The following is a 21,476-nucleotide window of genomic DNA, read 5'->3' as shown; positions in this document are numbered from 1 at the left end:
ATGGGACGGTACTGAACTTGAGTTTAATGAGATGTTAGAATATCTGAATAACCTGGATTCCACCGTGCGTCTTACGGGACATTCAGACATGAAGTCTGTCAATTTTTTGGACTTGACTATTTTTCGGGCCGGAACTAAATTGGGGACTACACTATTCAGAAAAGAGACGGACCGTAACACGATTCTGCACGCCACAAGTAACCATCCGCCAGCTTTAAGATCAAGCCTTCCAATCTCACAATTTATGCGAGTCTTGAGAAACAATACGAATCCAATGACTGCTGAAGAGCAGATTGAAGAGATGAAGGCTCGTTTTATTCAGAGGGGGTACAGCAATGACATCATCAGCAAATGTTTGGAAAGAGCACGATCACGCGTTGGTGAAGCTAAACCGACCAAAGAACAGCGGATGATATATGTCACACAATTTGACGCTAAGTCGCCAGCCATTAGATCATCACTAAGGAAGCACTGGCCTATCTTAAATTCAGATCCGAAATTTAAGAAAGTTTTGGAACATCCACCTATGCTAGCATTTAGACGTGGCCGAAACCTGAAACAGCTGTTGATGCACCCTACAAGACAGACTGGTGACTCGGCAAAGAATTGGTTACACAAAACAAGAAAAGGCTGCGTCAAATGTTTGGGTTGTGTGACATGTCGCTCAATGCTGGTCGGAGATAAGTTCCCACATCCGTTGAGTGGAAAACCAATTACCATCCGTTACCGGTTACACTGTCGGATGGACCATGTTGTCTATATGTTACTATGCCCATGTGGACTGCCATATGTGGGAATGACCACCTGTTCATTCAGGGAGCGAATGGCTAACCACCGCAGCTCAATTCATCAAGCGCTACAAACAGGCAGTACCGACAAACCGGTGGCCTTACACTTCCTGAAGGAAGGACACCAAGTGGCATCTTTAAAGTGCAGAATCATAGATTGGGTCCCCATCCCCACTAGAGGGGGAGATCGCTCACTCCTCCTTAGAAAACTTGAAGCAAGATGGATACACAGACTTGGTTCCGTAACACCGAATGGTCTGAATGAGTCCAACCCGCTTAATATATTTTTACGTTAGATTCTATTCTTAGGCCTTTTTTGCCCGATGCATGCTTTTTTATTGCTTTTTCTTTTGTAAAAAAATTTTTTATATATATTTTTTGGTGTTATTATACACAGTGTCAGTATTATAATGAATATTCCCACAACAGGGACACTGTATTGTGCTTATATAGATATATAAAAAACACTAAAAAATCTGTTTGGTTTTAATCATGCATGTTTGATTTGATCCCCTTGGTACAGTTTGAAATCTAGAAGGGTGCATTATATTACGGATTAGTAGCCCAGGAACGGGTGTATAAATTAATTAATAATAGCGGTGTCCGTGTTTTTACTGTACCTTGAGGATCTGGACAAATATGCATGTTGTCTGTCTGTTGTTGATGTGTTATGTGATTTTATAATAGGAATCCTCTATTCTGCACTGCCTGGCTCTAGTACCCTACGGGTGCATGTCATATGCACTGTATCACTTATAGACGCTATAACTTTAATTATACCCAGTGGATTGATTTGGAATCAAATTCTGATGTGGCTCAGTGGTGTCCGATAAAACGGAACTTTACTTCCTGTTTGCGTTCCATAGGCACACTTCCGGCCGTGCGACATGTGCGTTTCACAGACCGGAAGTGGCCGCTCCAGAGTCCCGGCGGTGCACGATGTGCTATGGTGGCATCCTTTGATGCTCCAGACCAAGCGGACATGAGCCTATTCACCTGTGTCTTGTGTTGAGGGTGAGTTTAGTTTGTTGCATCTTTTTCCCTCATAGGGTTGGGTAATTACACAGTGGAGAAACCTTGTGTCGCTCTCTGATGACATCATATTCGGTTTTGGCGCTATTTTCAAGTGATTGGGGTATTTAGGGCCAGTCAGGCAGAACCAGTGTTGCTGCTGGATGTCTGGATTCATTGTTCACGGTTGGTGGAATTGGTGATCTTTATACAGTACCTCCTGAGGAAGGCCCTTGTTTTGGGCCGAAAGCGCTTGAGGAATTGCTGATCATGTAAAGTATTATCTTCAATAAATGAACATTTGGTAAAATATAAAGAAGTCTGGTGAGTGCCCCCTCTGAATTGCTTTCTCTATATTTGGATGCCTCGGTATCCGGGTTGACACCCCAGCGTATGCATAATTGGAAGATGTGAGTGCAATCATACATTGGATATATATATATATATATATATGTATCTATCACAAACATATATGATTCATACATATATCACACACACATACATGATACATACATGAGAAAGACCTGGGATGGTGATGAGGCCCGGGCCCCCTGCTGATGTTGCGTTGAGGAAGGCAGTGTTCCAGGGCGGATGCCAGTCGGGGAGAGCGCCGCGCAGCCCGGGAAAAATACTGCTGAGGAGCTACATCTGGAAGAGCCCCAGGGAGGGAGAGTGTCACATGCCCCATCCTGCGCGGCACACTCTGCAGGCCTGCACATGGGAAGGGAGGTCTCTGGCCACACATACTCACCCTGCTGCTGAAGCCCCGCTGCTGTCCCCATCAGCGCTCTCCAGCGGGGAGCGGGGCCAGGATGAACCTCAACCTGTGAGAACTATCTTCATGATCAAGAGATCTCATATGCAAGATAAGTATATGTTGGGAAAGGGCTGGGGAGGGCGGCTGCTCGGGCACACCCTCGTCAAGTTAAGGAGATTTAACTGAGGAAGCACAAGGGAACTCTCGTCTGGGGACAACAACTGCAGGGAGACCACATCTTTTCAGATGAACATGGGAGGGCGGAAGGCTGCCTAATACTGAAGCACCCTCAGACATTAAACCATATGCAACAACTATTGCAAGCATTCCTGGGGGAAGGTCTGCAGCAGACGGATTTGCATTCGGTGATGTCATCCAAGCAGTGGGCCAAAGTTGGCTGGAACCCTCATCTGTATATGAAAAGAGAAAAGGGGCATGCGGGGCATGGCGGTCTTTGCGGCGCTTAGATAACCCCAAGTTTGCATTAAACACCCCCACCCTCCTTCGGTGTGGGGCTCATGTTGGCCATGCCCAAGCCCCTGAAGCATTCAAGCTGATTTCTTGCAGCAGCTGGGCACTGTAACAGCTTCAGAGCTGCTCTACAAGACAAGTAAAAGGGTGTGGGCCCTGCAGCACCACCGGTAGTTTGCATACACACATATATAGGACAGCATCTCTTATATGCCTCAGGGTCAATAAAATAGTATCCTTGTCTAGGCTATCCATCCCCTCAGATAAGGCATTTGTCCATGCCGCTACAGCACTACACACCCTGGTCGACGCAATTGCCGGTCTGAGTAAGGTACCTGAATGTGTATAAATGGACTTCAGGGTAATCTCCTGTTTGCGGTCAGCACACTCTTTGAGGGTAGCCGTATCCTGGGACGGGAGGGCTACCTTCTTGGATAAGCGTGTTAATGCTTTGTCCACCCTAGGGGAGGATTCCCATCGTAACCTATCCGTTGATGGGAAAGGATACGCCATAAGAATCCTTTTGGAAATCTGCAGTCTTTTATCTGGAGATTTCCAAGCTTTTTCACATAACTCGTTCAGCTCGTGTGAGGGGGGAAAGGTTACCTCAGGCTTCTTTCCCTTGTACATATGTACCCTCTTGTCAGCGACAGGGGGTTACTCTGTGATGTGCAAAACCTTTTTTATTGCCATAATCATAAATCGAATGGATTTTGCCAATTTTGGCTGTAACTTTGCATCATCGTAATCGACACTGGAGTCAGAATCCGTGTCGGTATCTGTGTCAACAAACTGGGATAGTGGGCGCTTATGAGACCCTGACAGTCCCTGCAACATAGGATCAGGCATGGGTTGAGACCCTGACTGTCCCAAAGCTTCTGCCTTGTCTAATCTTTTGTGCAATGAGTTTACACTAGCATTTAAAACATTCCACATATCCATCCAATCAGCTGTCGGCGGAGACACCACATTCATTTGCTCCCGCTCCTCTCTAATATAGCCTTCTTCCTCAGACATGTCGACACACGTGTACCGACACACCACACACACAGGGAATGCTTTTTCTGAAGACAGTTTCCCCACAAGGCCCTTTGGAGAGACAGAGAGGGAGTATGCCAGCACACACCCCAGCGCTATATAACCCAGGAATAAAACAGTAACTTAATGTTTGCCCAGTAGTGCTGCTGTATGTAATTTGCGAATTATGTGCCCCCCCCCCCTCTTTTCAACCCTCTTGTCTAACGTGGTATAAGCAGGGTAGAGTCCGGGGAGCTTCCTCTCAGCGGTGCTGTGGAGAAAAAATGGCGCTGGTGAGTGCTGAGGGAGAAGCCCCGCCCCCTCAGAGGCGGGCTTCTGTCCCGCTTAAACTGTAAAATTGGTGGGGGCTCATACATATATACAGTGCCCAGCTGTATATATGTTATATTTTTGCGAAATAGGTTTATATTGCTGCCCAGGGCGCCCCCCCTGCGCCCTGCACCCTTACAGTGACCGGAGTATGTGAGGTGTATGGGAGCAAAGGCACACAGCTGCAGTGCTGTGCGTTACCTCAGTGAAGATCATGAAGTCTTCTGCCGCCTCTGAAGTCTTCTTTTCTTCTCATACTCACCCGGCTTCTATCTTCCGGCTCTGCGAGGGGGACGGAGGCGCGGCTCTGGGACGGACGGCGAGGGTGAGATCCTGCGTACCAATCCCTCTGGAGCTAATGGTGTCCAGTAGCCTAAGAAGCAGGACCTTGCAACTCAGAGAGTAGGGCTGCTTCTCTCCCCTCAGTCCCTCGATGAGGGAGTCTGTTGCCAGCAGTGCTCCCTGAAAATTAAAAACCTAACAAAATACTTTCTGTCAGAAAGCTCAGGAGAGCTCATGAAAAGCACCCAGTCTCCACTGGGCACAGTATCAAACTGAGGTCTGGAGGAGGGGCATAGAGGGAGGAGCCAGTGCACACCCAGAACTAAAGTCTTTCTTAAAGTGCCCATGTCTCCTGCGGAGCCCGTCTATCCCCATGGTCCTTACGGAGTCCCCAGCATCCTCTAGGACTTTAGAGAAAATAGGATTTTAATACCTACTGGTAAATCCTTTTCTCTTAGTCCGTAGAGGATGCTGGGCACCCGTCCCAGTGCGTACTGTGTCTGCAGTTATTAAATGGCCCTTAACTCCAGAACATTTATGTGGAGACAACTTTCCTGACTTGACCATCTTCCTTGGATGTTTTCCCCCTGTGTGACCGCTCCCCAGCCTCGGAGGGTTGCATCCGTGGTCCCTAGGATCCCGTCCTGGATCCCAAACCATCGCCCCTCTAGGTGGTGAGAACTGTGCAGCCACCAATGGAGTGAGATTCTGGTCTTGGAAGACAGGATTATCCTCCGGTGCATGTGTAGGTGGGATCCGGACCACTTGTCCAACAGGTCCCACTGGAACACTCTGGCATGGAGCCTGCCAAACTGAATGGCCTCGTAGGCCGCAACCATCTTCCCCAGCAACCGAATGCATTGATGGATTAACACTCTTGCTGGTTTCAGAATTTGTTTGACCAGACTCTGGATCTCCAGAGCCATTCCACTAGAAGAAAACCTCTTCTGTGTCCAGTATCACTCCCAAAAACAACAACCGCGTCATTAGGACCAACTGCGATTTTGGCAAGTTTAGGAGCCAACCATGTTGTTAAAGAACTGTCAGGGAGAGTAGATGTTTTGCACCAACTGGTACCTGGATCTCGCCTTTATCAGGAGATCATCCAAGTACGGGATAATTGTGACTCCTTGCTTGCGAAGGAGAACCATCATTTCCGCCATCACCCTGGTGAAAATCCTCGGAGCCGTGGACAGACCAAACGGCAACGTCTGAAATTGGTAATGACAATCCTGAATTGCAAACCTCAGGTAGCTTGATGCAGTGGCTAAATGGGAACATGTAAGTAGGCATCCTTTATGTCTACCAAAACCAGGAAATCTCCTTTATCCCCCGGACTGGAGATCACTACCCTGAGAGATTCCATCTTGAAATTGAATTTCTTTAGGTAGAAATTAAGGGATTTCAGATTTAAGATTGGTCTGACTGAGCCGTCCGGCTTCGGGACCACGAAGAGGCTTGAATAAAAACCTTCTCCCTGCTGACTAAGGCTGATTTGAACAATCGGTGAGGGGGAACTTCTTGAAACCCCAGTTTGTACCCTTGGGACACTATTTGTAAAACCCACGAGTCCAGGTCCGAATGAATCCAGAACTGACTGAAGAGTTTTAGACGTGCCCCCCAGTGGTGGAACTAGCGAGCAGTGGGCCCATGTGCGACAAAATGGCTTGGGCCCCCCCCCCCCCATCCCTTCCCATCCAAGTCCACCCCCTCACCCCTGGAGAGGATCTGGTGAGGGGGGCCTGCTCAGGGAAGTGGATACCTAGCAACAGTGCCGTAACTAGACATTTTAGCAGTGTGTGCAAGAAACTGCATTGGAGCCCCACCCCTGCATGCAAAACAGGGGCAGTGCGCGCTGTAGGCGCGCGCAAAAAAACATAGTGGCGTGGCTTCGTGGTTAAGGGGTGTGGCCACAAAATAATACCAATTCATAAAACGGTGCACAGTAGTCTCCATTATTCAAATTACGCCGCACAGTAGCACCACTACACCAGGTAGAGACCCTTTTACACCTCACGGCGGACAGATTCCTCTTTTTACACATTACAGCAGACAGCGTCCTCTTTTTACACATTACAGCAGACAGCGTCCCCTTTTTACACATTACGGCAGACAGCATCCCCCTTTTTTACACAACGGCAGACAGCGTGCCCTTGTTACACATAGCGGCAGACAGCGTACATTTTTTTCACATAACGGCAGACAGCCTGCCCTTGTTAAACATAGCGGCAGACAGCGTACACTTTTTACACATAACGGCAGACAGCCTGCCCTTGTTAAACATAGCGGCAGACAGCGTACACTTTTTTCACATAACAGCAGTCAGCCTGCCCTTGTTACACATAATGGCAGACATCGTACACTTTTTACACATTACAGCAGACAGCTTGCCCTTGTTACACATTACAGCAGACAGCTTGCCCTTGTTACACATTACAGCAGACAGCTTGCCCTTGTTACACATTATGGCAGACAGCGTGCCCTTGTTACACATTACGGCAGACAGCATCCCCCTTGTTACACATTACGGCAGGCAGATTCCCCCTTGTTACACATTGCGGCAAGCAGATTCCCCCTTTTTACACATTGCGGCAAGCAGCTTCCCCCTTTTTACACATTGCGGCAGGCAGATTCCCCCTTTTTACACATTGCGGCAGGCAGTCCCCCTTTTTACACATAGCTGCAGGCAGATTCCCCCTTTTTACACATAGCGGCAGGCAGATTCCCCCTTTTTACACATTGCGGCAGGCAGTCCCCCTTTTTACACATAGCTGCAGGCAGATTCCCCCTTTTAACACATAGCTGCAGGCAGATTCCCCCCTTTTACACATAGCTGCAGGCAGATTCCCCCTTTTTACACATAGCGGCAGGCAGATTCCCCCTTTTTACACATAGCGGCAGGCAGATTCCCCCTTTTTACACATAGCGGCAGGCAGATTCCCCCTTTTTACACATAGCGGCAGGCAGTCCCAACAAAGAAAGAAAGAGTCGAAAGAAAGAAAGAAAGAAAGAAAGAAAGAAAGAAAGAAAGAAAGAAAGAAAGAAGAATTATACTTACCCTCTCCGCTGGCTCAGGCTTCTCGTGCAGCTTGACGATTCCCGGGCAGTAGAGAAGGAGGAGGAGGGAGGTGAAGGAGGGAGCCGCAGCAGCGCTGTCTTATTGGTGGAGGCGCTGCTGCTGCTGCCCCTCTGCTTCACTATAGGCTGTTCTCGGAAGACAGCCTATAGTGAAGCAGAGGGGCAGCAGCAGCAGCGCCTCCACCAGTAACAAAGCGCTGCTGCGGCTCCTTCCTTCACCTCCCTCCTCCTCCTCCTCCCCCCCGTGCCGCTGCTCCTCTCATCTCCAAGCGACCCTCCTCCCTCTTCGTGTGTTACAGAGGCGGCAGCGTGTCTGGTGCTGCGGCTGCTGCCCGTAGTGCCCTGGCCTGATCTGTTCGTTACGACGGGCGGGCGGCGGGAGTCGCAGGACGCATACCTGACGGGAGCGCTGGTGTGCGGCTGCGGCATGATACAATGAGTCATTGTGACTCATTGTAATGCCGGCGGCTGTGGGCCCTTGAGTGCGGCGGGGCCCCAGTGCAATGCACTGCCTGCCCTGCCAGTAGTTTCGCCCCTGGTGCCCCCCACTGGTGTGGGCTCCTGCAAGAGAGCCCCAGCGTCATGCAGTGGATTTGGCAGAAGCAGAGGACTCTGCTCCTGCGATCTTGAAGAGGCTTCTTGGAGTCAGCATCAGCATTCCCTTGGTGAATCCACAATGCCCTCCTATCCGAGACTGCCATGAAATTGGCCCGTGAGCACTTGTGCCCGGTGTAGGATTTTTAAATATGTGTAGTTTACTGTATGCAAGGGTTTAAAACCTTTTAGGAACTGAGATCTAAGGTGTATTACATGTAGTTTAAAAAAAACAAAAAAGGTTTATTTTATGGCAGTAGTTTCCAAACTGGGGTTCTTGCACTGGTAGCATAGTTTGGTGGTCCAGGACCAATTAAAATTATTTATACTTTATTAAATTGGCAAAACCATTCCCTCACAACATAACTGAACCTGAGGATGACATGCTATAAACACAATTTACTTGATTTTATATTTTTTTCTGAATTTCTCAATAAAAAAAACTTTGGCCTAGGGGTGCCGTGAAACAAATTTTGATACTATTTATTTATATAGTGCTCTTTCTCCAACAGGACTTGAGATATGGCTTCTGGAACTGAACACAGGATTCTAAATGTGGCTGTACCAAGGACCTATACAGTGGCATTACAGGTTGAGTATCCCTTATCCAAAATGCTTGGGACCAGAGGAATTTTGGATATCGGATTTTTCTGTATTTTGGAATAATTGCATACCATAACGAGATATTATGGTGATGGGACCTAAATCTAAGCACAGAATGCATTTATGTTTCATATATACCATATACACACAGCCTGAAGGTCATTTTAGCCAATATTTTTTATAACTTTGTGCATTAAACAAAGTGTGTGTACATTCACAGAATTCATTTATGTGTCATATACACCTTATACGCACAGTCTGAAGTTCATTTAATACAATATTTTTAATAACTTTGAGTATTAAACAAAGTTTGTGTACACTGAGCCATCAAAAAACAAAGGTTTCACTATCTCAGTCTCACTCAAAAAAGTCCGTATTTCGGAATATTCCGTATTTCGGAATATTTGGATATGGGATACTCAACCTGTATTACTTTTTTCTGCTACTGGTTCTTTACCTATGCAAACAAGCATCTGACTTGCCTTTCCTATTGCTTTGTTACATTGCTCACCTGAAATAGTAATACTTAGATAGCTTTCCTCTTGCCATTATAATGCCCTTAATATTATAGTTAGCCTTTGTATTTTTGAGACGTGTATGATTTTGCATTTTTTGGCATTAAATGTTGCCATGTTCTTGACCATTCCTCTAGTCCAGGGGCGGAACTGCCAGAGACAACGGAGTCAGTTGCCGCCGGGCTCCAGCCCTAAAGGGGCTTCCTCCATTGCCCTCCGGCTGTTACGTGCCCTTCCTACTAAATAGACAAAGGCGCTACCAGCAGGGTCTCGCAGTTTGTACATTCCATGCCGTAACACCCTTCTTTCCACCTTTTTCAAGACCCAGCCCAGCAGCCTCGCCGCTGCCACCACCGCTAGCTGCAGCACTGCCAGCGGTGGGGTGCCCCTGCTTCTTCTCACACCACAGATAGCTGGGCAGCACTGCAACTGCCTGCCTGATTGCTCCGCCCCCTTCCGGCTCCCAAGCACCTCTGCTGCCCAGTGATCCAGGAGCCTGCTGCTAGGAAGAAGTGGCCGAGCTTCAGCAAGCGAGTCTGGACACTGGCGGAGGAAGCCATGATAACCAGATAATGGGGAGTGGAGAGCCAGTTCCAAGGTAATACTTTATACAGCTGGTTGAGATCCTGGTCGGTGGATATGGATTCCAAGAAAACCCTGGAGGTGCTTCCTTTCAAGGGAGACACTCTCTTTGGAGAAGACCTCAATAAGATTGTAGCTGATCTGGCTACTGCTAAAACAGCTTGCCTACCTAGTATGACTCCTACCACGCAGAAGGCTAAAAGTACTTTCCCTTGGCCCTTTCATCCTCAAGGTAAAGCGTACCCAAGGTCAGGCATACCCAAAGCAAGCTCATGCTTCCAGACCTGCCAAGCCCAGACTGAAGCAAGCCTGGGCTGCCCATCAGCCTGCTTCCAAAACGGACAAGCCTGCCGCATGACGGTGCAGGCCTCCCTCTGGGGGATCCCAGGGTGGGGGGCCCGACTTCTAGGTTTGGCATAATTCTAAGCTAGAGAATTCTGTTTGGAGCTCACCTTGTACTTTGTGAAGAAATAATCAGCATTGTGGCTGAGCAGATACATGTAGTGTGTGGCTGCAAACTGCATGGATCTCCTGCGTTGTAATGCTGATACTTTTTTTTTCAAAGTACCAATAGCTTCATATAATGTTCACAATTTTTATGCAGGATCAAATAGCTCAATAGGTAGGGTGTTTGATTAGAATTCAACAGGTTATAGGTTTGAATCCTGGGTATGGTAGTTTGAGATGTGTTATTTAATAAAGTATGTTGTTCTGACTGCCGGCATCCTATCACCTGGGATATCATACTAAATAAATGGAGTTGATCAATTTTTTTTTATTTTTTTTTTAAACCAGGGACAATTTCCAGATACTTTTCTTTATAACTGAGATTGCCCCCTGGAACTTCACATCAGTTGACAACTATGCATGAGTGAGCAGTGCTTGCTCTGGATCTGCCCACCCATTTATGTGCCGTCATAAAAGAAAGCACAACTGACAGTTATCCTGGGCGTACACTACACAATTATCTGTCAGGCTATCTATCCAGTCTGGATGGATGGAATGAAAATCTGGTAATGTATAGGAGCAAATGTCAATTAACCATTTGCTCCCAAACACTAGAAAAGTGGTCAAAAATGGTCATTACACAAATTGGTTAAACCCAAAATTTAACCAATTTGTTTAGGGGACCATTTTTGTCCATTTTCTAGTGTTTGAGAGTAAATCGTTGATGGTCATTTGCTCACATAGATAACCGGATTTCTATTCCAACCAGCCAGTGTTGGAGATATGGTCTGCCAGATTACATAATGCATACCAGAGCCATAACTAGACTTTTTGGTGCCCTGTGACAGATAATTATATGCCCCCCCCCCCTCCCCATTTTTGCAATATGGACAAAAGGCGCATGCCTTGTGGGGAAGGGGCATAACAAGATTGGTCTCAGAGAAAGCACATGAGATATGAAGATATATCTAGTATACTTGACACTCAATGGTTTGTGGTATTGCCGGGGTGCCCTCCTTAAATGCATATACAGTCACACATGGCGTGTTTGTGCAAATGGCATATCAGCAGTCAGCACTAACTGGTGACATGCCATTTGTACAAGTAAGCCATGTGTGACTAATATATAAACATACTTTATTAAATAACACCTCAAACTATCATACCCAGGATTCAAACCTATAACCTGTTGAATTCTAATCAAATACCCTACCCATTGAGCTACTTGATCCTGCATCTATTCTAACCTCCAAAAACAGATTCAGTTGCATTTTCCAGCGTGTTTTGTTTGCGCCTTTGCAAATGTCTTACATCGACAAACTTATTCAGTACTATTTTGCAAATAGGGTTACATTGTCGCAACATTGTGTTCCCTAATTGCTTGATTTTTTTAAATGCAACAATTGATAAAGACACCTGATAATTGCTCTGTGGAGTCTTATTTTGTGTCTACTTCTAATCTACATATAATTCCCTACCTCTAATCAAGGCATTTTTAAATGCTGGGGGCTGCCAGGACGTGAGGCCTACCTAGACTTTAGATCTGAATTTGAATGTACTTGTGAACTAACTTAATTTCCTACTTCTAAATTCATTCCTAAATTCACTACTTACATGAATCCTGTAGTTGGGCATTTTGGGACTTCGATTGTGGGCATTGTTTTGTGTCCAGACCAGCAGCAGGTGGTGTGCATTTGCTGGAAAGGCATCGAAGACCTCCGATATGCTGCATCTCCTGATGTGTGTCTCCCTCAAGTGTCTGTCAGCAAATGCCTGCTAGACACCCCATTCCAAGCTGATTGTGACATCACGGTACATGCATCATAGAACAGGCATGCTAGAACATGGGCCTTCAACCTGCGACCCTCCAGCTGCTGTGGAACTACACATCCCAGCATGCCCTGCCTCAGTTTTAGCATACCTTAATAGCAAAACTGTGGCAGGGCATGCTGGGATGTGTAGTTTCACAGCAGCTGGAGGGCCACAGGATGAAGACCCATGTGCTAGAGCCAAGCCGCAGGTACATTGAATGCTAGCAAGCTGAATATTTAAATCCTTTTTGTTCCGCAGCATTCCAATGTGGAAGATTCCATGGAACCAGAGATCCTTCCATTGAGAAGGACATGCTGCCTGGATGACTACACTGTGCAAATTAAATCACGGAGCCAGTTGGTTTGTGGGTGGCTCTGGTGACTGGGTGGTTGGGTGGGTGGTGTGTCGGAGGTGGAGCACATGCAAATGATTGTGTATCATCCAGCTAGTGAGAGAGAAAACTCATGCAGGAGTGTGCCTGCTTGTCAGTGGGTTATGCACCTTGCCAGACGTCAAATCTACATAGAGCAGCTGGAGGGGACAAGAGCAGGTTTGCAAAATATAGATAGAAGAGCATATATGCTGGCACATTCTCCATGATTGTGTCAGCTTATGTTTTGGTGCACTGCACTTTCCTCCACTAAGTTTTAGCCATTTTTGTTAAGCTCAAGTGTAGTTGCTTCTCGGCCTTTTGGCTGTGATCTTGTATCGTGGTTGAAGGGTCTGCTGGAGGGAGGGATTGTTTTCTTCATTGGCGAAAAACCAAAGATATTCCAGGATGGAAGGCTTGGGAACACTATCCGTTTTTCAGTTGTGGAAGAGCACAGAGGTCGGATTAGACTAAATTCTATAGTAAAGGATACCTTTCTATTTATTGCCCCTCCCCTTATATGTGTCTGTGTTACAATAAAGCTTCGGTCTTGTGATTCCCTCACCCTCTTACACTCCACACACATAGCCTTATTAACTGTTGTATTATTGTATAGTTTAAATGTATAGTGCAGTTCATGATTTATAGTGTAGGCTGGCCTGTGCTGTAGTTCTTGAACTGTACTATACCGACAGCATTTGTATTGTGTTTTATCTGTGCTGCAACACAGTACTTATGTGTGTAATGTTTATGTATGTTTTTTTGCTTCTTTATGTCAATAAAGACTGCTTTTTCAATACAATATCTGAAAACAATCAATGTTTATCTTTGATGGCAATAGAAGTGGTATGATATTTGCTGCTTTTGAAAGGCAATATCTGATATGTCCCCTATCTGGGAACCATATATTAAATGGCTTTTCAGAAAAGGGAGATGGTAGAAGAGCTTTCAGTACTTGTAGGACCGATGCACATTTCCTATTCTAGCCTCCAAAAACAGATTCAGTTGCATTTTCCAGCGTGTTTTGGATGCGCCTTTGCAAATGTCTTACATCGACAAACTTATTCAGTACTATTTTGCAAATAGGGTTACATTGTTGCAACATTGTGTTCCCTAATTGCTTGATTTTTTAAATGCAACAATTGATAAAGACACCTGATAACTGCTCTGTGGAGTCTTATTTTGTATCTACTTTTTATCTACATTGAATTCTCTACCTCTAATCAAGGCATTTTTAAGTGCTGGGGGCTGCCAGGACGTGAGGCCTACCTAGACTTTAGATCTGAATTTGAATGTACTTGTGAACTAACTTAATTTCCTACTTCTAAATTCATTCCTAAATTCACTACTTACATGAATCCTGTAGTTGGGCATTTTGGGACTTCGATTGTGGGCATTGTTTTGTCTCCAGACCAGCAGCAGGTGGTGTGCATTTGCTGGAAAGGCATCGAAGACCTCCGATATGCTGCATCTCCTGATGTGTGTCTCCCTCAAGTGTCTGTCAGCAAATGCCTGCTAGACACCCCATTCCAAGCTGATTGTGACATCACGGTACATGCATCATAGAACAGGCATGCTAGAACATGGGTCTTCAACCTGCGACCCTCCAGCTGCTGTGGAACTACACATCCCAGCCTCAGTTTTAGCATACCTTAATAGCAAAACTGTGGCAGGGCATGCTGGGATGTGTAGTTTCACAGCAGCTGGAGGGCCACAGGATGAAGACCCATGTGCTAAAGCCAAGCCGCAGGTACATTGAATGCTAGCAAGCTGAATATTTAAATCCTTTTTATTCCGCAGCATTCCAATGTGGAAGATTCCATGGAACCAGAGATCCTTCCATTGAGAAGGACATGCTGCCTGGATGACTACACTGTGCAAATTAAATCACGGAGCCAGTTGGCTTGTGGGTGGCTCTGGTCACTGGGTGGTTGGGTGGGTGGTGTGTCGGAGGTGGAGCACATGCAAATGATTGTGTATCATCCAGCTAGTGAGAGAGAAAACTCATGCAGGAGTGTGCCTGCTTGTCAGTGGGTTATGCACCTTTCCAGACGTCAAATCTACATGGAGCAGCTGGAGAGGACAAGAGCAGGTTTGCAAAATATAGACAGAAGAGCTCTCCAGCCTAGTTTGCTGTCTGTTTCCACTTCTCTTTTCTTGAGCCGCTCCCTTCTATGCCCTTGCGCACTATCCTGACTTCTCCCATCTGCTTACTTTGTGCCTTCCAACGCACAATGCGAATTACAGGTAGTGCTGCAGGGCCCACACCCTTTTACTTGCCATACAGAGCAGCTCTGGAGCTGTTACAGTGCCCAGCTTCTGCAAGAAATCAGCTTGAATGCTTCAGGGGCTGGGGCATAGCCAACATGAGCCCCACACCGAAGGAGGGTGGAGGTGTTTAATGCAAACTATAGGTCATCCAAGCGCCGCAAAAGGCCGCCATGCCCTGCACGCCCCTTTTCTCTTTTCATATGCAGACGAGGGTTGAAGCCAACTTTGACCCACTGCTTGGATGACATCACCATATGCAAATCCATCTGCTGCAGGCCTTCCCGCAGGAATGCTTGCACTAGTTGTTGCATTTGGTTTGTTGTTTGGGGGTGCTTCAGTGTTAGGCAGCCTTCTGCCCTCCCATGTTCATCTGAAAATATGTGTTCTCCCTGCAGTTGTTGTCCCCAGATGAGAGTTCCCTTGTGCTGCCTAATGATTTTGAATTGAAGTGGTTCATGTAGGTGCTATTTTAATCTGATTTTATATATGCATTTTAGTATATATTTTTTTTTGCTTTACCATATTTATCTTTTTATTCTAGAACCACTATTTGTCTGATCAGTTATTTAATATTGGAACCAGTAGATATAAGGTGGATTTTATATGTTAATTAAACACTTTTAATTGACTGTAAAGAAGTCTACGCCAGCTTATCTCTGATTACGGACATTGGAATAGAAGTATACTGAAGAGAGATGAGCGTTGTGCGGCAAGTTGTCATGACAACGGACTCCAAGACGACGTAACCGGAAGTGACGTATCGCTAGACCTAGCGACTACGAGAAAAAGATCTAGGACTCCGGAGGCGGAAGTGACGGAGTGGGAGTCCAGGTTGCTATGGTAACCCGGCGGTTTCCGAACATGACGCCAGGTGGAATCAATTTGGAATCTGGCTGTGATTTGCTATTTAAATCTGGATGTGTGGTGCAGTGAGTATTCAGCCTCGAAAAAGACTCCAGGAATAGGAGTTGAAACGCGTCGGCGTATTCCATCTGTGACTGGCATTTACGGTGGTCTGCACTTCTAAGAACCAGAGGACTTTCCAGCTCCAGCCCGGGCGGTTTTGGGATTTAAAAGAACTTGTTTGAGAACTTTTTTGGGTTCTCAAACCCTCTGGTAATTGCTCTGCATATCTCTTTGTGGCTGTCACATTTTGGAGAATCATTCTGCACATTTTTACCCTACCTGTTTATTGTGTTATGTCCATGTTCCCCGATATGTGTCATTAAAAAACTTTATTGCACATGTGGTTCCCCTCTCCCCTCTGTTTTACATGCTACTACATTGAGAGGAGGAGGAGTGAGGAGTAAGAACCTGGACTTTCACGGTGACCTTAAGGGTTGTATGTTTTGTTTTTTTATTGCATGCAAGCACTTTATGCATTCATTTATGCACTGTTACTAGGTGCCTGTTGGTACCCGCAGCCTAATTTGTTTATTGTTCATTCATTTCTGGTGCTCTGGAGAGGCACTTATCCTGGTTGCGGGGGCTATTGTGCAGCCTTGTTTTAGACTGCGCGACACGTGGATAAAACTAGACAGATTCTTTGTTATACATTCCCTGCATACCCCTTTTCTCTTTTCATATGCAGATGAGGGTTCCAGCCAACTTTGGCCCACTGCTTGGATGACATCACTGTATGCAAATACATCTTCTGCAGACCTTCCCCCAGGAATGCTTGTACTAGTTGTTGCATTTGGTTTGTTGTTTGGGGGTGCTTCAGTATTAGGCAGCCTTCTGCCCTCCCATGTTCATCTGAAAATATGTGTTCTCCCTGCAGTTGTTGTCCCCAGATGAGAGTTCCCTTGTGCTGCCTCAGTTGAATCTCCTTTACTTGACAGAGATGTGCCTGAGCAGCGGCCCTCCCCAGCCCTATCCCAAATCATACTTATTTTGCATAGGAGATATTATGGTAATGAAGACTGTTATCCCAGGGTGAGGTTCATTCATTGCATTCTGGGTATGCTGACCCCTGTGATTTCCCCAAATGTGGGAAACTTGACTGCATTATTTGTGGTAGTGGGGGACTGTGTTTGTGCTTTCCTCTGGTCAGCTCTGGTAAAAGTCAGATTTCTTTGTCTCAGATCTTCCTCTAGCCTTGTTCTTCTTTCGAGAGTTCCCTTGTGCTGACTCAGTTGGATCTCCTTCACTTGACAGGGAAGTGCCCGAGCAGCGACCCTACCCAGCTCTAGCCCAACTCCTACTTACCTGCCAGGTGAGATATTATGATCATGAAGGTGTTCTCCCAGGGCAAGGCTCACCCATTGCACTCTGGGTGTGCTGCTCTTGCGATTTCCCCAAATGTGGGAAACTTGACTGCATAATTTGTGTTTCCCCTGGTCGGCTCTCGTATAATTCAGATCTCTTTGTCTCAGGTCTCTCTCCAGCCTAGTTTGCTGTCTGTTTCCACTTCTCTTTTCTTGAGCCGCTCCCTTCTATGCCCTTGCGCACTATCCTGACTTCTCCCATCTGCTTACTTTGTGCCTTCCAACGCACAATGCGAATTACAGGTAGTGCTGCAGGGCCCACACCCTTTTACATGCTTTACAGAGCAGCTCTGGAGCTGTTACAGTGCCCAGCTGCTGCAAGAAATCAGCTTGAATGCTTCAGGGGCTGGGGCATAGCCAACATGAGCCCCACACCGAAGGAGGGTGGAGGTGTTTAATGTGAATTAGGGGTCATCCAAGCGCCGCAAAAGGCCGCCATGCCCTGCACATCCCTTTTTTCTTTTCATATGCAGACGAGGGTTGAAGCCAACTTTGACCCACTGCTTGGATGACATCACCATATGCAAATCCATCTGCTGCAGGCCTTCCCCCAGGAATGCTTGCACTAGTTGTTGCATTTGGTTTGTTGTTTGGGGGTGCTTCAGTATTAGGCAGCCTTCTGCCCTCCCATGTTCATCTGAAAATATGTGTTCTCCCTGCAGTTGTTGTCCCCAGATGAGAGTTCCCTTGTGCTGCCTCAGTTGAATCTCCTTTACTTGACAAAGATGTGCCTGAGCAGCGGCCCTCCCCAGCTCTATCCCAAATCATACTTATTTTGCATAGGAGATACCATGGTCATGAAGATTGTTCTCCCAGGTTGAGGTTCATTCATTGCATTCTGGGTATGCTGACCCCTGTGATTTCCCCAAATGTGGGAAACTTGACTGCATTATTTGTGGTAGTGGGGGACTGTGTTTGTGCTTTCCTCTGGTCAGCTCTGGTAAAAGTCAGATTTCTTTGTCTCAGATCTTCCTCTAGCCTTGTTCTTCTTTCGAGAGTTCCCTTGTGCTGCCTCAGTTGGATCTCCTTCACTTGACAGGGGGGTGCCCGAGCAGCGACCCTCCCCAGCTCTAGCCCAACTCCTACTTACCTGCCAGGTGAGATACTATGATCATGTAGGTGCTTCTCCCAGGGCAAGGCTCACCCATCGCACTCTGGGTGTGCTGCCCCTGTGATTTCTCCAAATGTGGGAAACTTGACTGCATAATTTGTGTTTCCCCTGGTCGGCTCTCGTATAATTCAGATGTCTTTGTCTCAGGTCTCTCTCCAGCCTAGTTTGCTGTCTGTTTCCACTTCTCTTTTCTTGAGCCGCTCCCTTCTATGCCCTTGCGCACTATCCTGACTTCTCCCGTCTGCTTACTTTGTGCCTTCCAACGCACAATGCGAACTACAGGTAGTGCTGCAGGGCCCACACCCTTTTACTTGCCTTACAGAGCAGCTCTGGAGCTGTTACAGTGCCCAGCTGCTGCAAGAAATCAGCTTGAATGCTTCAGGGGCTGGGGCATAGCCAACATGAGCCCTACACCGAAGGAGGGTGGAGGTGTTTAATGCGAACTAGGGGTCATCCAAGCGCCGCAAAAGGCCGCCATGCCCTGCACGCCCCTCTTCTCTATTCATATGCAGATGAGGGTTGAAGCCAACTTTGACCCACTGCTTGGATGACATCACCATATGCAAATCCATCTGCTGCAGGTCTTCCCCCAGGAATGCTTGCACTAGTTGTTGCATTTGGTTTGTTGTTTGGGGGTGCTTCAGTATTAGGCAGCCTTCTGCCCTCCCATGTTCAACTGAAAATATGTGTTCTCCCTGCAGTTGTTGTCCCCAGATGAGAGTTCCCTTGTGCTGCCTCAGTTGAATCTCCTTTACTTGACAGAGATGTGCCTGAGCAGCGGCCCTCCCCAGCTCTATCCCAAATCATACTTATTTTGCATAGGAGATACCATGGTCATGAAGATTGTTTTCCCAGGGTGAGGTTCATTCATTGCATTCTGGGTATGCTGACCCCTGTGATTTCCCCAAATGTGGGAAACTGGACTGCATTATTTGTGGTAGTGAGGGACTGTGTTTGTGCTTTCCTCTGGTCAGCTCTGGTAAAAGTCAGATTTCTTTGTCTCAGATCTTCCTCTAGCCTTGTTCTTCTTTCGAGTTGCTCCCTCGGTGTGGGGCTCATGATGGCTATGCCCCAGCCCCTGAAGCATTCAAGCTGATTTCTTGCAGCAGCTGGGCACTGTAACAGCTCCAAAGCTGCTCTGTAAGGCAAGTAAAAGGGTGTGGGCCCTGCAGCACTACCTGTAGTTTGCATTGTGCGTTGGAAGGCACAAAGTAAGCAGACAGGAGAAGTCAGGATAGTGCGCAAGGGCATAGAAGGGAGCAACTCAAGAAAAGAGAAGTGGAAACAGACTGCAAATTAGGCTGGAGAGAGACCTGAGACAAAGAGATCTGAATTATACGAGAGCCGACCAGGTGAAACACAAATTATGCAGTCAAGTGTCCAACATTTGGGGAAACCGCAGGAGTAGCACACCCAGAGTGCAATGGGTGAGCCTTGCCCTGGGAGAAGCACCTTCATGATCATAGTATCTCACCTGGCAGGTAAGTAGGAGTTGGGCTAGAGCTGGGGAGGGTCGCTGCTCGGGCACCCCCCTGTCAAGTGAAGGAGATCCAACTGAGGCAGCACAAGAGAACTCTCGAAAGAAGAACAAGGCTAGAGGAAGATCTGAGACAAAGAAATCTGACTTTTACCAGAGCTGACCAGAGGAAAGCACAAACACAGTCCCTCACTACCACAAATAATGCAGTCCAGTTTCCCACATTTGGGGAAATCACAGGGGTCAGCATACCCAGAATGCAATGAATGAACCTCACCCTGGGAAAACAATCTTCATGACCATGGTATCTCCTATGCAAAATAAGTATAATTTGGGATAAAGCTGGGGAGGGCCGCTGCTCAGGCACATCTCTGTCAAGTAAAGGAGATTCAACTGAGGCAGCACAAGGGAACTCTCATCTGGGGACAACAACTGCAGGGAGAACACATATTTTCAGATGAACATGGGAGGGCAGAAGGCTGCCTAATACTGAAGCACCCCCAAACAACAAACCAAATGCAACAACTAGTGCAAGCATTCCTGGGGGAAGGCCTGCAGCAGATGGATTTGCATATGGTGATGTCATCCAAGCAGTGGGTCAAAGTTGGCTTCAACCCTCATCTGCATATGAATAGAGAAGAGGGGCGTGCAGGGCATGGCGGCCTTTTGCGGCGCTTGGATGACCCCTAGTTCGCATTAAACACCTCCACCCTCCTTCGGTGTGGGGCTCATGTTGGCTATGCCCCAGCCCCTGAAGCATTCAAGCTGATTTCTTGCAGCAGCTGGGCACTGTAACAGCTCCAGAGCTGCTCTGTAAGGCAAGTAAAAGGGTGTGGGCCCTGCAGCACTACCTGTAGTTCGCATTGTGCGTTGGAAGGCACAAAGTAAGCAGACGGGAGAAGTCAGGATAGTGCGCAAGGGCATAGAAGGGAGCGGCTCAAGAAAAGAGAAGTGGAAACAGACAGCAAACTAGGCTGGAGAGAGACCTGAGACAAAGACATCTGAATTATACGAGAGCCGACCAGGGGAAACACAAATTATGCAGTCAAGTTTCCCACATTTTGGGAAATCACAGGGGCAGCACACCCAGAGTGCGATGGGTGAGCCTTGCCCTGGGAGAAGCACCTACATGATCATAGTATCTCACCTGGCAGGTAAGTAGGAGTTGGGCTAGAGCTGGGGAGGGTCGCTGCTCGGGCACCCCCCTGTCAAGTGAAGGAGATCCAACTGAGGCAGCACAAGGGAACTCTCGAAAGAAGAACAAGGCTAGAGGAAGATCTGAGACAAAGAAATCTGACTTTTACCAGAGCTGACCAGAGGAAAGCACAAACACAGTCCCCCACTACCACAAATAATGCAGTCAAGTTTCCCACATTTGGGGAAATCACAGGGGTCAGCATACCCAGAATGCAATGAATGAACCTCAATCTGGGAGAACAATCTTCATGACCATGGTATCTCCTATGCAAAATAAGTATGATTTGGGATAGAGCTGGGGAGGGCCGCTGCTCAGGCACATCTCTGTCAAGTAAAGGAGATTCAACTGAGGCAGCACAAGGGAACTCTCATCTGCGGACAACAACTGCAGGGAGAACACATATTTTCAGATGAACATGGGAGGGCAGAAGGCTGCCTAATACTGAAGCACCCCCAAACAACAAACCAAATGCAACAACTAGTGCAAGCATTCCTG

At 47.0% G+C, this 21,476-nt stretch overlaps 9 non-coding genes across 9 annotated transcripts; 5 read left to right on the top strand and 4 right to left on the bottom strand.

The window, feature by feature from the left end:
- The first annotated feature begins 16,812 nt into the window (after positions 1 to 16,812).
- Positions 16,813 to 16,976, top strand: LOC134899095 (U1 spliceosomal RNA). Its single transcript, XR_010172780.1, has one exon. It is a non-coding gene; the product is annotated as a U1 spliceosomal RNA (small nuclear RNA).
- A 152-nt stretch (positions 16,977 to 17,128) lies between these two features.
- Positions 17,129 to 17,290, top strand: LOC134899434 (U1 spliceosomal RNA). The gene has a single exon (XR_010173112.1). It is a non-coding gene; the product is annotated as a U1 spliceosomal RNA (small nuclear RNA).
- A 671-nt stretch (positions 17,291 to 17,961) lies between these two features.
- LOC134898932 (U1 spliceosomal RNA) lies at positions 17,962 to 18,125 on the top strand. Its single transcript, XR_010172621.1, has one exon. It is a non-coding gene; the product is annotated as a U1 spliceosomal RNA (small nuclear RNA).
- A 152-nt stretch (positions 18,126 to 18,277) lies between these two features.
- On the top strand, positions 18,278 to 18,440 carry LOC134899604 (U1 spliceosomal RNA). Its single transcript, XR_010173257.1, has one exon. It is a non-coding gene; the product is annotated as a U1 spliceosomal RNA (small nuclear RNA).
- A 671-nt stretch (positions 18,441 to 19,111) lies between these two features.
- LOC134898986 (U1 spliceosomal RNA) lies at positions 19,112 to 19,275 on the top strand. Its single transcript, XR_010172674.1, has one exon. It is a non-coding gene; the product is annotated as a U1 spliceosomal RNA (small nuclear RNA).
- Positions 19,276 to 19,632: 357 nt separating this feature from the next.
- On the bottom strand, positions 19,633 to 19,795 carry LOC134899544 (U1 spliceosomal RNA). The gene has a single exon (XR_010173215.1). It is a non-coding gene; the product is annotated as a U1 spliceosomal RNA (small nuclear RNA).
- A 152-nt stretch (positions 19,796 to 19,947) lies between these two features.
- Positions 19,948 to 20,111, bottom strand: LOC134898985 (U1 spliceosomal RNA). The gene has a single exon (XR_010172673.1). It is a non-coding gene; the product is annotated as a U1 spliceosomal RNA (small nuclear RNA).
- A 671-nt stretch (positions 20,112 to 20,782) lies between these two features.
- On the bottom strand, positions 20,783 to 20,945 carry LOC134899584 (U1 spliceosomal RNA). Its single transcript, XR_010173238.1, has one exon. It is a non-coding gene; the product is annotated as a U1 spliceosomal RNA (small nuclear RNA).
- Positions 20,946 to 21,097: 152 nt separating this feature from the next.
- Positions 21,098 to 21,261, bottom strand: LOC134899055 (U1 spliceosomal RNA). Its single transcript, XR_010172741.1, has one exon. It is a non-coding gene; the product is annotated as a U1 spliceosomal RNA (small nuclear RNA).
- Positions 21,262 to 21,476: the final 215 nt, after the last annotated feature.

Source organism: Pseudophryne corroboree, chromosome 3 (assembly GCF_028390025.1).
Source record: "Pseudophryne corroboree isolate aPseCor3 chromosome 3, aPseCor3.hap2, whole genome shotgun sequence".
NCBI lineage: Eukaryota > Metazoa > Chordata > Amphibia > Anura > Myobatrachidae > Pseudophryne > Pseudophryne corroboree.
This window is presented reverse-complemented; position numbering and strand designations above follow the sequence as displayed.